The sequence below is a fragment of the Vidua macroura genome, chromosome 2 (genome assembly GCF_024509145.1).
Source record: "Vidua macroura isolate BioBank_ID:100142 chromosome 2, ASM2450914v1, whole genome shotgun sequence".
NCBI classification, from domain to species: domain Eukaryota; kingdom Metazoa; phylum Chordata; class Aves; order Passeriformes; family Viduidae; genus Vidua; species Vidua macroura.
The window spans coordinates 12,515,384-12,532,732 of NC_071572.1; positions in this window are offsets into that span (position 1 = coordinate 12,515,384).

Here is a 17,349-nt window from a genome sequence, read left to right on the forward strand (position 1 = left end):
GTCATGCACTTCAAATGGATAATGTTTAACGCAAACAAGTGTTATTTTATTGAATGCTATTATTTATCCCCCTTTTCTTCACTAAACATATTAAAAAGAGAAACACATACTGTGGAAGTATCTGTAAAGGTGCTTTGACAAGCTCATTCAGCAGATCAAAGCAACAACCTTGAAAGGACTCTTTTCATATAACTGTTGTAGCTACAAGACTTTTTGTGGAGATTATTTTGAAGTTTATGGATTTGAATAAGAAATAAGATCATATTCAAGGCTTCCCAAAATGTTGAAGTGTTTCTATGATTTTTGAAATGTAACAGTAAAAATTCTGAGAAATTATCTTTTAGCCACTTTTTTTGCTATTACCCAGAAATACTCAATATTATGCCTATATCCAGATGTCCAGGAATGATCATTTTGGTTTGAGGTCCAACTAATACAATGACTATGTCCACTTTGATTAATATCATAAAACTATCTATGAATAACTATGCACCATTATGTATGTACTTTAAATAAAGCACTTTAAAGAAACAATCTATTTCTTCCCATTGACAAAAATGGAAGTCCAGATAGATGGTTCCCATATAAAATGACTACATTCAGTCAGATGAATGTAATTTCAGCTGTTCAGACGTGGATTCTTGATTCCACATGACGTGTTGTAGGTTAGGATCCTGGGATCTGACACTCCAGCTTCTGTAGCTCTTTTCAAAAAATAATAGCTGGCATTCATTCACCTTGTTCAAACAGAAAAAATAAAAGCATGTAGTAAATCTATGTGTATATTATTAATCTTTTGCAAGTCCATGTAAATGCTGATTATATGTCACACAAAAAAGGAAGACATCTACCACCTTTGGCTCATGGTGCTTCAACTAATTGCTCTGTTAGCAGACTGCTACTGACTTCAAAGACTGATGATTATGCAGCTACTGATGGAGAGTCTCAGCAGAAGGAAGGAGGATCGTGTGAGTATAGGCAATTAGCAAATATTTTCACAGTCACCAAAGAGGGTGAGAGCAGTATCTGAAGTTTGCACTGCATTATATTACATTACACTGATGTTTAAATGAATGCCACCAGCACTGTTTATACAGTGCTTTTGTGGATTATTTTTCTGGCATTGTTGGGTTTTGGTTTGTTTTTTGTTGGTTTTTTTTTTTTTTTCAGCAGCTAGTAAAATGTTAATTCTCACTGTATTTTGGCAAAATCACAGGCAGATGTGATAAAAGCTGCTTTTCAGCTGCCTGCTGATAAATATTATCAAACATTTGATAAATAACTTAACATTTTACAGCATATTTGCATTTTTTTTAACCGATCAGCTGTGATTTGGCAACAGGTAAAGCAAGAAAAAAACACAGTAAATCTAAGAAATTAATGTGCCCAAAATTTAATATACCTAAAAGCAAAAATTATTTGGTAAAGAAAATCTATAAAAGGCTTTAAATACCTAGGAAAGACCTTAGACCTTGTCTGATTACACTGAATATTTAACTAAGCACAGACAACTCCTGATCTGAAAGGTTAATATAAATTTCAAAATTTGAGAGGAGCCAAAGCACAGATTCAGGAAGCTGACAATCAGATTCCTTTTACAAAGATGGGACAACACCTGGATGTGTTTACCTTGTAAACATATGTAAACATATGTTCACAGACCTTATGTTTACACCTTGTAAACATAAGACTACACCACACAAGTGCATCAGCTTTTCTCCCCTGAGCCTCTCTTGTCTGGAAACCCAGAGAAAGTGTACCTGCTGCTGCTCACTCTATCAAACTGAAACCAAATACTTAATCAAGTCTCCATTTAAATAACTGTTTTCTAACATATCATAGCATTATATAGTAACCTGTATTCCAGCTGTATGATATGCATGTTTTATTTTGCACTTCAGGAAACTACAGCTGTCTTTGTTCTCAATCACAGAATCACGGAATGACAGGATATGCTGAGTTGGAAGGGACACACAAGGACCATCGAATTCAGCTCCTGGCCCTGCACAAGACCAGTCTTCTTGCTCTGAAGGACAACTGCCAAAATTTCAATGTTTGAGTCTTAAGCATTTTCTTAATTCAGACTCCACTGAAGTGGAAGCAAACTGTGACTATAGAATGGTAAAAAGTGACAGGAATAAAGCAAAAACCAGGATACAAATAGAGCTTTTATTGTTTTTTCTTAATAGAAAAGCAAGAGCTATAATGGGAATGCTACCATGTATTCTTACTATGTTTTCCTCTCTCATCTGACTGAAATAACTTTTAGGTTCCTGGAGAAAAAACAAATAATAATAGGAACATTTCAGTGAGAGAGATTGTGGAAAAATACTGAAAGACAAAACTCAGCAAGGAGAAGTGCCATAGTGGCAATAGTTCACCAGAAACAAAATGTCTGTAAACCTTAGGGGCAGGGACTTTAAGGGAACTTGGTGTACTGCCCTGGGAGAGGCAGGAAACAAAGGATGGAGTGTCATTGAAGAGTTGTGGTCATGTTCTGTTTAAATCAATGCAGGTAATGGGAATTAAGCCAAAGGAATGATCTAAACAGCAACCGAAAGCTGAGCCATGTTTCATCAACTCGAAAATATATATGATTTTTTATGCTCCGGATATGTTAGTGAAATAAAAACCTGCACATGCTTTACAAATAATTACTAAAGTCAGTCAAACTCCACCTAATGATGAAATTTTCTCTTCACTCTCAAAGAAAACAATATAAATGTAATTCAAGGGGAAAAGAAGTACCTCTGTGTACTGGAGGTCAAAAGGATGTACCCATCTCCTCCCCTACAAGAATGCCTTTTGGATAAGCTTTATTCTGCAGTAATATAATTGCTTATGATTTCTGATATCAGTGGATTTATCAGTGGCAATTTCGGAAACTAATCCTGTCACACTAATCAATAAATTGCAGTATTTGTGATTCTGAAATCTTAATGAATGTGCCCAGGCTTATAGTGGAACTCATGCTATTTGTGCATTTGGGACTGCAAATGTGCCCAGATTTATCGTGTCAACACCACCCTATTTTTTTTTTATTTGTGATCATGAGAGTTCTAATGAGACCAGACTTGAAGTGCCAAATTGGTTACCCTGTAATATTATCTGTGAAGTTTTCCTGGGTTCTTGGACAGATAGAAAATATGAGTAAGAAGGGGAGGACTCAGCTGTCCCTCATCTGGCTGTGTTTGCAGTTAACCAAGAAAAAATCGAGGACTCCATTTCCTAAATTTTTACAAGAAAGAGGTGCAGGCAGTGGTTACAGTGTGGTTCAACAACTGACTTTTTCTCCACATGAGAAATATGTGTTCAGAAAGTTCCTATGCAGTTAAAATAGTTTTGCTAGAGCAATTACAGACATGCTAATTTTTCAGAAGATTTTTGTATGTTATGAAAATTTCCTATTCTACTAATTCTATTTGTATACAATTGCATTTGCTGTTGAAATATCTTCAATGATAAAGTTTTGAAATAGAGCTTTCCTTTTCTCATCACCAGAGACTTCAGGACTCCAGTTCATCAAAGGCAGATCAGAACACAAGACCTTGTAGCCTCAGCAAGCAGAGAAGAGTTGGGAAAAACGTAGAGAAAAAATTGATCACGAGTAAAGAGTTTCAGGATAAATTTGCATTTTGAAAAAAAAAAATTGTCACTTTGTTTGGAAAATGGACCTTGTTTACTTAAATATATGCAGCTCATATGCCACATCCATAAGCGAAATGTGTGAGATAATGAGACAATTAAAAAATCTTTTGCTGTGTCTTATGACAAAAACTATTGAACACAAAATGCAGAGATGCATAACCTGGTTTTGAAACAGTATTTTAAAGTAAAGGACTATAGGGTTTATTTCCAGTGCTGTCAGGTTACAAAGCCAATTTCAAGGAATATGCTTTTTATGGCCAGTTTTGAAACAATAGAAGTCTCAATGGTTAATGAAAGTGTCTAAATAATGTGGCTCAGTATAAATTTGCTGTACAAAATCAAAGGCAGAACAATCATTTAGTACTGAATGCTAAGGGAGCTATGATTCTAACGGTTCTCCGAAAAAGAAAAAAAGCAAATTCAAGGAATAATTGATTATTTCTTTCCAATTAGTCTTGACCATGTAATCTAATGTTAAATCACAGCTGTGTAGCAAGGCCCTTTTCACTTTCCTTTTCTTGGAAAGGAAGCATTAAGGCAATAGAGATTTGTGCAAAGGTCCTTCCTTTAGGATCACTGTCAGCTCCAATCACAGAATCACAGGATGATTGAGATGGGCTTGTATCTCTGGGGATCATCTAATCTTAACTACCCTGCTCAAGAAGAGTCTCCTAGAGGCAGTTACTCCAGATCCTGTCCAGACAGCTTTTGAATATCCTCAAGGGTGGAGACAACAACCCTGGGCAACTTGTGTCAGTGCTTTGTTAGCCAAACAATACAAAAATGTTTCCTGATATTCAAAAGAAGCCTCATGTGTTTCATTTTGTACTTATTGTCTTTTTAAAGCTTCTTTAAAAATTTAAATATAATAATTTGGGATGGGAACAAAGGAAGAAAAATTCCTGGAAATTACAGTAACTCGCAAGACTGTTTTAAAACAATTATCAAATCATTCTTTTTTTTATATAAAATATTTCTGCCTTTGTTGCCTTGTTTTAAGGTTTTTGGTTCCATATTATCTACTGAAATAAAATTCTGAACCCTGCCACACTGGAAAATCTTTGCAGGAATTTATACTTTATATTGAGATGGCATCAAAAGACATTGAAGTCCAAGCATTTTCCAAGCATATTTCCCTGACGCTCGATGAGACAAATAGGTTTAATATGTCCCTAATGTCACTCCAGTGACGTCTGTAGAGTTACAGAAAGGATCAGTTTAATCCACTTAATATTATTGTTGAAAATAAAACAGAAATGAACCAAAAAATATTTACCTTAGCAACTTACTAAAACTCTATGCAAAGTAGACATTTAAAAACAATAATGTCCCTGAAATAAATGCATATCTGATAAATCTGAACTTTTGCTAAAATCTTTATCTAACATTTATGTCAAGAGTGTTAGAGCATTGGAGAAAGACAAGCACTGGTAAAACCAGATCTAGATGGCTTTTCTGGGATTTGAGATGAATTGTAAATCAAATCTGAAGCATTCTCTCTAAGGTGGCTAATTTTGTAGCTCTGCTTGGATTTGTCCATTGTAGTGACATTAAAAATTATTTATGTGAGTTCCTTGAGCCTATGATTTTGAGTGTATATATTCAAGAGAACAGTTGTAACATAATATTTTATTCCCATGATTACCTGAGGTAAAAGCTGATGGGAAGCTCCTAACAAATATGTGTTTTATAGTAATATCATGCATCTTTTCAGCTGACTCCAGAAGTTAGGCAATATTGCTTTCAGGGATTATAGATATCAGTAAAAATACCCGAGCTCTCTATTTAAATTAAGTAGATTGTTTTTTCCTAGAGCTTCAGTGAAAAATAGCAAGCACTCAGCTGAGCAAGGGGGCAGAGAAGAGAAAGGAGTTTAAGAAGTAAAATGGGCAATTAATCTTTTTTTTTTAATGCTCCATTGAATTGCACAGCTCCTGTCATGACACCTCATTTGCAAATGCCTATTGATGCTACAGTAAATACCCACAAAACAGGAGCAAGTTTTCACAATTATTTATGTATATATTGAAATTATACACATTGATTATTTTAATGCAAATTATCTTTATTTTTTTTTTGAAAAAATGCAGAATATTCTTGGTTTCCAGTGCAGTTGGAATAGTGACAAACAGGAAATATAAAGTCTCCTTTTTAGGTCTTCTCTAGAAAAGTATAATTCTCAGCTCTTGGAAACAACCACAAAATACAGCACAAACAAAGGTAAAGTGAAAATATTACAAACATTTAAAAACAGTCTCTTGCTTGTGTTTTTTTCATCAGATTAGGAGCTCTGGTCATTTACTGTCCCTAAAACACTTAGTCTTAAGTATTCAGAACCTTTATCATAGATGACATGCACATGACAGGCAGTCAAAATCCTGGCCTCAGATAAATGAACACATTTTATCTGGCAGAAGCTAGGACTGGAGGCTCCATGCAGTTCCTGTGCTTCTTGCTATTGCCGAAGTGCCATGAGTGACACAAGTACTCAGAAGTACAAGTACAGGAAAGGGCTTATGTCTTTTTTTCAACTGCATTAGAAGCATCTGATCTCATTTCAGGACCCTCAGTAAACCTGCTGCATTGTAGACACATTTTACCCACAGCAAAACCCTTCCTCCTTTATATTTTTTTACTGAATAAGATGGAAATAAACACTTATCTATTCTCATCCTTTTCTCCTTCCCCCCTTACAAAATAGGATAGAAATATTAATTGTATTCTTCAAGCAGGATAGCTGAGCTCCCCCGAGGCAGAAGACAGAGTCAGAGCACACCACAGAGGTTGATCATGCCAGGCAGGAGCAGAGCTGAGCCTTGCAGAGCTTGGTGAGCAGTGCAGTTGCCTTGCACAGTATGCCAGTCTCTAGCAGCCTAGACCACATCATGTTTGCAATCACACATAATAGAAGTCTTAGAAGTCAAAAATAAGAGGAAATAGTTACAGCTGAAAACACACAAGAATTTCATCTAATCCTACACAGAGAAATAATAAAAAGACAGAACTTTCCAAGAAGGTTAGTGACAGTTTTTCCAAATCTAGAAAGTGCAGTGTCATTTTCAGGAGCCATGTAAACAAATATTCCAGGATCCCTCCAGAAGAACCTCATGAAGTCCTTTCCTACTCTCATCACCCCATTCTGCTGAATGTTCTCATTCTGTGGGGTCAGTGGGAACACACACCAGAGGACCATTATGCAGAGGGACCAGAGAGGAATGGGAGATACATTCCTTACAGTCTCTTTGAAGAACAGTGCATAATGGAGTCCCTCCTCGAGGAAGGACTAGAAAACTTGCCCTTCATAAGTGCTGTGCCACACTGCAGGATTATGTTAGCCATGGGAGGAGTGATCTTACATGTCAGCAAGAGCTGTACATTTGTTTGTCATCTATAGGAATCAGTCCTATGGAGGCATGGCCTCATTCCATCACATTTATCTGATCAGATGTTGATGCTGTTGAAGCAGAGACGGAAATGAAAATACTCAATTCAGAAGACAAAAGAATTATCTTTATTAGGAAGTAGTGTTTCTTTTTTATAGCCAGGATCGCTAAGGTGAAATATGATTGGTCTCAAAGTGAAAACCTTTCACACCATTGGTGCCCTATGAATAGCACACTGTGGTAGAACATATCTATAAACAATATGAACAGAAAGAGAGATAATAATTGTTTTCATTCCTTCTCCTAACTTTCCCAGGCTAGGCCTGGAAAAATTCTCTCTTTTCTCTCTGACTGAACTGAGAATATCTACAAGATGTTGTAGATAATGCTGGTAAGCACCAGAATCTGGCCTGTTTTATGTCCTGGTAATGCTTTTGTCTCAGGGAGCTCAAAGAGTTAAATGAGTAGGCACTCCCCAGCCAGAATCCTTACATGACCTTTGATTTTGAATTTGAACATTAAATTCATGAGGCTGGGTTCACAGCTATAAGAAGCTGTAGTTTCCATGCAGATAAATCTTCCCCAAAGAAATTTTTATTCATGGTGTGTAATTGGATATTTTATTTTTCTGGGAAAACTAAAATCTTTAATTTCTAAAAAGGCTCTGCAGAACATTCCTTCTTCAAGCAAGTACACTGACAGACAGACAGTCTTCATCAATTCCTTAAGATAATATGGGTAAGGCCTTTTCCTGGCTTGAAATGTGATATAAATTTTAGGTTTCTTACTGCAATCCTATCAACATACTTTCATAAAAAAAAGGAGTTGGACTTTGCTAAGCAAATGTGATGAAACAGTTTCTTTGGGTGATGCTGCTCTGTGTGTGCTTTGAGTAAGAAACATGTCAGTGCATTTAATAACTTTGTCTGCTTGATACACACAAATAAATCTGAGGTTTTCTGTAAAGAAAGACAATTATTTTTTTCATTCTGGTTGACATTGGGCCATTTAGAAGAAGTTGGCTGCAAAAGAGGCTAAGAACTGTGTCTGGTCAGGAAGCGAAAAGTTTCAGACTCAAAGAAGAAAACTATTTCTTTCCTGTAAAATACATAATACATGTCCCACAGAAGTTTGTGATGTCAATAACATATCTTACTGGCTATCCATTAAATCAGGCTTAGTCTGTTTTAAGTTAACTATTTTTAGTTAAAAGCAATTGAAGAGTGATATAAAGCATTTATGCAAACAAAAATATGCTGTATAATTTACTCACTGTGCAGCTTCACTAAAAAGTGGCCTAACAGTTTAAAACAGGGAAAGACTGGCTCATGGATTTTACAGGTACTAGAGTTCTCAAAGGAAGCATTAAGGTTCAGGGCATCAAGGCATTTCAAAATGAAGTGCCTTATGGAAAATTAATAGCATGGCACCAATAAGGATCTGCATAAAGAAGTATCTTTGGTGCAGCTTTACACAGTCTCCTCAGTCTCTCAATGTGTAAAAAGGAGTTCACTTTGTGCTTCAGAGAGTCTTAAAAGAAGCACTGGGTTGAAGAAACCCAAAATAAAAATGTCGACAGCATGGCACAGCAATTTATTTACATTACTGATATTGCTGCTCTCATCTTTGTGAGAGCTCAGAAAACTACTCTGGATGAAGCATAGGTTCACAATTTCCCATTTGGGGTTGTAATGATTTTTTAATGATAGTTTGAAATTCAGCTGCACAGTCAAAGGTGATACCTACTACCAAAACAAATGAGAACACTGGTGATTCTGCTGCTGGGGTGCCTGCCTTTAGTGGTGATAAGTGGTAGAAATGACCTGTGCTGTGCTGTGATGACAAGGCACTGTATAATCCCTGAATTATTTTGTTATCCATGGAGAGGTAGCCTGCTGTCTTTCATCCAGCATTGATCTCTTTGATGCTAAAGAATGAACCTGCTGAAAACAAAATGCAGTACCTCAAAAAATACACTTTGGGTAAAAAATGAAGATCCAGATTTTGCAACACAAAACTTCTTGCAGGTCTGGAAGAGGGAGGCTGTAGGACAGAAATGTTTGGTCATTATAGTCATAGGAAGAGGATGAATTTTGACAGCAGCTAGCAAAGATGTTTTCTGTGATAATTTTTTTTCTTTCTTTTATGTACAAATGCCACCCTGCTTCTGTGTAGTTTGAACAGTTGAACAGTGAAAGGCAAAAATAAAATAGTCTATTTGTGGCTTCCCTAATAATAACAAAGCAGGTTTTGAGGATTCTTGGCAACTGGTCCTCAAATCAGTTTTCTGGTGTGTTCAGACTTCACAGAAGACTCTCTGTAAAGTCAGTTTCAAAATAAACCTTTTAATTCTTTTAAATGGGCAATGAACACTAAGGTATTAAGCAAGGAATTTGCCAATTAGGGTACAAAATAGAAACATTTTTCAAGAAATTTAGGAAGAGAGAAAATTATCTGAACGTTGTTTCAGTGTGGGATGTCACACAGCCCAAGAAGAAGCAACAAGAGAATAAGTTTGTTAAAGGCAAATGATGCATGTTCAGCCTCAAGATAGAAAAGAGCAGTACATATAGATTTAATGATAGAAGAATATGTTTCATAAATATTTTCCTTTCTTGTATATTAAAATATTTTTCCCCTATATGTTTTAAGTGATAAGACTGACTCAAAATATTCTTACACATAAGCTCTCATACCACACTTCTAGGCACTGCAAAATCATTTTCCAATGGCAAATTCCTTCAATGTCTCTCACCATACAGATAGTTGGGCTTCCAAGAATATACAGAATGGTCTACCACTAAATTGCAGATGTTTCATTGCAAATTGTCAGTTATAGAAAGATACATTTTTTGTCAAGGAAGTTTGAGTGTCTTTGGCAAGGAGTGTTGTGGTAAGCGGGAAGGAGCTGGGACGCTGCACTAAAGATGCACTGAGTGTCCCTCTGAACTTTCATTATATTGGGAAAAGGTGGATATCTTTTCTCTTCCCTATGCAGACACACCTGAACATCTTACAGGACATTGATTTGGGTGGTGAGGTTTCTTTTCAAGTCAATATCCAGCAAGAATTTAGGTCACTTGTCCTTTGAAAGACCACCACTACTAAGCTATTGTTTATTCTGTGCTTTGAGCTGTGGGATCTTCTCTCTCATTTTGGCCAGGATATTCCATTATGAGGTAAAATCATAGTCATTGAAAAGGGCATATTCTTGCAAACATACCAAATAGCAGCTAAAAACTAGCAGCATTTACCCCCAAAAATGCCTTGGTGAAAATATCTGATCACTTCTCATGAAGGATCTTAACCTCATTTTCTGTCAGTGTCTTGGCTATTCCTTGGAAAAGAGTCACACCATGAATTTATTTACATTGATGTAAATAAATTATATCAATGATGGCATTATTATCCTGCCCTCAAATCAAAATATGTTATGGTCAGTAGAGAAGCAGACTGCTCCTTCCACTCTCTGCATAATATGAAAATTTCCCCTGGCTTTCTAAGATGATGAAATTTGTCATAAATTTAGAGGAAATTGAGATAACACAGGCAAGGATTGCTAGTGCAATCCTAGAGAGAACAAAAAGCTAACCACAGTGGAGGTTCAAAAATAGAAATAACTCCCAGAGCTAGAGAAGAGCAAGGGGCCAGTGAAAGTCATCCAAAGGTGAAAAGTAACCACAGCAGAATGAACCAAAGCCAAGCTGTCTGGAGCAGCCAGAACTTCTATCACAAAAGGTAATAGTAATAAAAATATGTAGGAATAATTAAAGCATGCTAACTAGATCAATACCATAGTTCCATGAATTGACTCCCCATCTTATTCTCCTACACCAAACCCACTCAGCATCACGTCAGTGCCTTCTCCCCAGTCATGACACATTACCGAATAGTCACATAATCAAAGGAGTGTTGGCTCAGCCACGGACCTGGTAAACCTTGCAGAGGACACTTAAATCAAAGGATACATTTCCCAGCCTGTGCTTCTGCATCCCAAAGTCATTGAATGCGTTATCAAAGAGGCTCAGGCTCCAATTCCATTTCATTTAAATTTTTGTATTGATGGAGTTCCAGCTTAGGCACCTATGTTTCATTTGGGTAGGCAGCATAATATTAGAAAACGGAATTTCCTCTTCTATGTCCCCCATTTTACAGGTAAACCCCTCAACCTTTTGAAGAAACAAAGATAAATCAGAGATCCCTGAACAGCCAAAAATTTCAGATGCCTAGGTCAGGATCTTACTGATTTCCACAGGTATTACAAAGAGGTATTTGAGTAGTTTAAATCAATAGAATCGTTTTTGTCACTATAAGTTCATAAATCCCTATTAAACTACCTAAAATGAATGACTGCTGAACAAAATCTCAGCAGCTGTTCCACTTGTGTCTGTTGCTATAGGCTGTATTGCTCACTGTATTTATGCTGTACACCAGAGATAATTTTGCATCAGACTTCCTTTGCACAAAATAAACTCACTGGTTCAGATGGCTAAAGTTCAGCATCCGTGTTTGGTGTCCTTGGAAGGAAGGACGTACTGTCATAGAGAGAGAAAAATCGCTGCCTCCTCTTTCCACAGATCAATAACACTTCTAAATGAAAAACAGTAACTAAGGTTCTTCCATAAATGCTTGCTGATTTATTTAATTTAAGGTAGAAAAAAAGAGAAGATTTGAATTTTCTTTCATGTGCTAATTACGACTTGTTTTAAATTTGTACATTTCACCAGACAAATATAGATTGTGCAGATGTGTGTCAAGAAGCTAAGGGCAGATAAAATTTCTTTCTCCATCTCATTTTTCCTATGCAGGATTTTAGGGATTTTTCATCCTTCTAATTACTTGCACAGAAAAGTATGAATTTCTATACATTAGTAGAAGCTTTCTTTTCTGTTTTATATATTCAAATAAAATTTGGAGTTGCTTATATTTAAGTAGTTTTACAAATTGAATTTGCTTTTTACTTGGTAGCAAATGCACCCTAACTACTTCCCATCTTGCAGCTGTTCTGTACAGACCTCATAACTTTCCTCTTTGAAGCAATCTTAAAATTTTCTAAAAATAGTTTCCCTGCAGTTAACAATATTTCACTGAGATTTTTACTTTGACCTTGAAGCAGGTATATTTTCAAATATAAAAAAAAATATAATGAATAAATGTGCAATTTATTTCATACCTTCTGTATGAAAGAACATCCAGTAAATTTTCCACTGCATAAAAAAAAAAAAACCCTAACTATTAAGCCTGGTTTTCATCTTAAGGTAAATCAAAATGCTCCATATTTAGAAGAACTGAAATTATTCTATTTGCTTATAAGCCTTCCCTCCAATTCCTGAAACAATTTGACATGCATGAGGGTTTAACCAGGTGCCAAAAGCAAAGTTTTGTGTGTGTGTGTGTCTGCTTGTGTGCAGCTGGTGAGAAAAGACTAATAATGATCATGGTGATTACAGTCCTTGGTATTTTGGGGATTCTCACCTCCCTCTCAGATCTAGAATAGATAATAAATGAAGTAAACAGCTGCACCCTGCAATTTAGATGTCTTCTGCCTGCATTTCTGTGATCTGATTATCAAAGGCAGTTGTCTCTAACTCCTGCAGAATTCTATATGAAATTTAGGTGTTCAGAAAATACTTTATATGTCATGTTTCTCTTTTTGTGATTTTTCCACACTGGACACTTACACTATTGTAATTATATTTGTTTGCAATTATGAATTAGTCTAGATTATCACTTAGTAAGACAAATTATATAGGGCAGGATCAAATTGATCAGCTAAAATTGTCTGCAATTTTACAGCTGTTACAGATGGGGCTCTGAGTCCTGTGATGGCTGAAAATGTGAGATGAAAAAAGTGAGCTCAGATGCTTTCAGGTAAATGAGAAAATGAAACCTATCTCCCGTGCCCATTAAAGCATTATCCAGTAAATAAAAAATGGAAGCAACTTCTTCCTTTAGAGCAATTTTGAGTTATTTCCTAAATAGAAAATTCTGGAAAAACAGTGTTGAACCAAATTATTTACCAAGCATCATGTGAAAATTGTTCCAGGATAACATAAGAGAGGAGAAATAACTTTGTATTTTTTCCTCAAAATTCCTATAACTGAAAATTTATTCGGTAGATCTGAGTTTCAGAGACCTGACATCTCAGTGTTGCCCGCACCTTGTATTAGGCAAAACAATGGTCATCTGAGGGCTGACTGCTCTCCACTAAAATGACTCCTGCAGACATGGGTTGAAGTAACTGATTCATCTCCAATCTCTCTTCTTTGGTAGTTGAAAACATTTCAGTCTTCCTCTATATGAACAGACCATACTCACACATATATAGAAGGAAAAGGCAAAGTAAGGTTCTTGAGTCCTTTTTAACATTTCAGTTAAAAAAGATAATGACTTATTCTCTTACTTCTGATACCTGTTTGCTAGTTTTGCTTTTGTTTTTGTTTTTGTTTTTTTTTTCAAATCAATTTATTTCAGCTATATCAGATATAAGGAAATCTGCAACCTGAAATTCCATGTAGTGATCTTTGGAGATATATTGCCTGAGTATTTTCTACACAAAATATATTTGCTCTGTGGTCCAGGAGCAGTGTACAGCTAGTCCTGCCTTCCAGAAAGCTTTCCCACTCTCACAAAAACCCAGAAGCCCAGGTATCAGAAGCCACTAGACCCCAAAGTTTGCCTCACACTACTGGTGCAAAGAGAGGACAGATTCTGCTGCCTTATTTTCCTTCTACTGACAGCAGAAAGCCAAGTATTTAGAACCTTAGTGATTAAAACTTAACAGTGAACCTTCTTACCACTCTGTGACAGCAGCAGATCAGCATCATCATCTTCTTTAAAACCTTGGTGTGAGAATGCACCCCCTCAGGAGAGATGTTCAGTAACTATCTGCACATCATTATCTTGATTCAGCTAGGTCTGACACTGATTACTGAAAGGGCATCACTTATGCTTAGAGGTAACTGCTGTGTGCCTGTTGCCACAATGGATAAATCTGCTGCTTCACCATCAATTTTGATATGATGAAAGAACAACCCCTTTGAACACACTTAAATACTTCAGCTTACATTCTAATAAAATTCAATAATGGGCTTTAATATCAAGAGTATTTCTTTCCTTGTATCATCCCTCATTTATTTGGGAAAAAAAAAAAAAAAAAAAAAAAAAACAAAAACAAAAAAAAAAAAAACAACTAAATTAAGTTTAAAGATTAGTAAATCTCAGTGTTACACAGTTTTGGTGATTCCTATCAAAATTAATGTAACATATAAAAATAAAGTGTCCTTTTCTCCTGAGGGGTGTACTATAAAGCTGTTGTACAGGTTCAATTCCATCACCCTTCATTTAACTTGTAAGACCCTATTTGCCACTCAGGTTGTAAGTTTTCAAGGGATCAGAGACCCTTGGATTTAGTACTTTCTAAGTACTTTCTAAGTACCTTTCTAAGGCCTGTAGAGTGGACACATGTTGTATCTTCAGCTCTGAAAGAAATGTTCTCTCTCTGCTAAGAGACTGTGCTGGCTGGTTGGATCAGCCAAAATAAAGTGTCCTCTAATAGCTTACATGAAATATAATTTGCTCATTCATTCATAGAGACAGAAGTTCCAGACAATGAAGGATAATTAATTTTCAGAAGAATAAAAATTAATTAAATTGATACTTTTATTGTATATGTGAATATACTTTTTTACTAAAATGGCAATTAATGAGTGAGCAATATACATATTTTCAAGAAGGAATTCATAAGAATAAAAGCCTGCTTTTCTATCGAGGTATGTTAAACAAAATGATTAAGAACCTATAGGCTGTGGAAACACAGGTGAAAAGGATTGACAAAATGTCAATACACAGAGAAAAAAAAAACAAGTTTCAAGTTTCCTGGTAGCTGTTATTTCACCTCAAGTATTTTTGGAAAGTACTCTGATATTCATAAATATCAGAGCTTTCCTTGAAGTGATTACAACTTTTCAATATAATTTGCAGCTTTTCTACTTCCTTCATTCCGTAAAAGTGGTAATACCCTTAAGCATTTATTTGTACATTCAGACATTTATATTATTTAAAATCATGTCCCATTCCCCTAGTGTGTCTCATGGAAATGTTGAGTATTACAACTGTACAAAACTGTGAAATAATATGACACATTTACTCATGTACTGTAGGAAACACTACTCTGAACAGATGAAACTTAGGACTGCATAATATATATCCACAATCAAAAGAAAAATAATTCTGCTAAATTATCTGTAGATGGAAAGCAATAAACCTTTCAGAGATGTTTTAGGTACTGTAGGATACAGTAAAAGAACTACACTAAGGATAAGAGTTCCCTAATAAACAGTACTGCAGAATTAGCAAATGCAACTAAAAAAGTAATAAGTGGCAAATGAAGAAAAAGAAGATGGTAGAGCTCAAATCTATTAATAACAGAGAAAATCCAACATAGTTAAAGCCAGAGGATCATATTCCCTCCACAGTGTTTCCAGTGGGATTTTTTTTCTGATTAATGATCTATTATGAAAGGCATAAGCTCTGAATAAATTGCCTCTTATAAACATACAGGCCTTATTTATCAGTGCATTGTATCAGTTTTTCTCTGTTTTATTCCACTCCTTTCAGTGGAGTCACAGTGATGTACGAGGGCTAATCACAGTAGGATAGCAGTAAGTACAGGCTTTCTCCTAAATTAGAGCATGGTGAATTATTTCTCCTTTCCCAAAACAGAATAAATTTTGAGTATCCATTTTTTATTTTGTCTTATTTGATCAACTACTTGCATAGATAGAAATGTGTGGGTGGGGAGAAGATGGATCTGAGTGGGAAAAGGATTCTTTTATTTTTATTTATTCCAATCTCTATTTTCATAATCATGGAAGATTAGAGGTTGGAAGGCAAACCTGGTCATCACCTGGTCCAGCTCCACCTGTTCAAGCAGTTTCACCTAGAGGTGGTCATTCAGGGCTATGTCCAGACAGAGTTTGAATATCTCCAATGATGGAGACTCCAGAAACTCCCTGAATAATCTCTTTTAGGTCACATTCAAAGATATTAACAAATATCACACTGAATGTATGGGGAACTATGATAAGTATCTCTGATGTTTCTGATTGAGTTTTGGAGGAAGACAACAAGTTCAAAAAAAAAAAAAAAGGGAGGATAATTAATATTAAATTCATAATTTGAAACTCTTTAGACATAAACTTCCTGAATTTTAGTTTTCCAGTGAGAAAGGACAGATAAAACAAACAGATAAAGGTCCTAATGAATCAACATTTCCATCCTGCAAAGTGACTCAAATTAGATATTTCATCAATTTTTTTTCCCAAACTGAAAGAATCCTAGTAAGAGTCAGAATAATGCATGAGATGATGTGAAATAGAAAATAATAATCAATCAATCAATCAATATCTTTGTTTTAAAGTTGAAAAAACCTAGTTATGTATCATTGATGTGAAAGCAAAAGAAAATAATTTCTACTGTAAATTTGAAAACAAATTGTGATTTTTCTAAGAATTATCATTCTCTAAGATTGCAAAATATCTTTAATAATCTTTTTAAAAATGTAAAAAAAAATATGTATTTTGTAATGTCATTCTCATTCATCTCTTTTTTCCTTCCTTCTTTCTTTTGTTTTTACTCATTAAGAGAGTAGCAACTGAACAGACAAGATCCTGAAAATAACAAACTCTTCTCTTCAACACACTGGAAACATTAGGAAAACCCTATAATTATGCACAGTAAAAAAAAAAAAAAAAGTTCTGTTTTCCATTTAAAAGTCTATCCAATTTCTTCAGGAGCATTCAATTTATTCTTTCTAGCTAAGCTGTTAGGCAAATCTAATCAAATCACACTAATTTCTGTTGTCAGGGCACTACCTGCAACTGTGCAATGGTTCATTCTAACTCCCCAGGTTACTTGACTGCTCTTAAATTTGACACAAGTCTGGATCAAGATTCACATGTAAAGGAGGCCATTAGTGTGCCCCTGCGAAATAAATTCTTCCAGTTACAAACTCAGCTTGCCTATTTATCTGTTAAAATAGCTGGCACTGAGCCATTCTGCTGGATGATCACCTCCGGACTATATAATCTGGGACAAAATGACTATTGGCCTGTGACACTCCTGCATGTTTTGGAAGGGGTAGGACACCTTCCCTCCTGCACATGGCCTGCTAGGTGTGTTTTATAGGTGAATGGTCAGATTTGAGATTCCCAGAAAGGAATGATCCTTGTTATCACTCTGTCTATGGCAGCAAGTGTTAAGGATATCTTTCTTTACATCAACACACACCTCTTTATGTCCACACCAGTATTCCAAC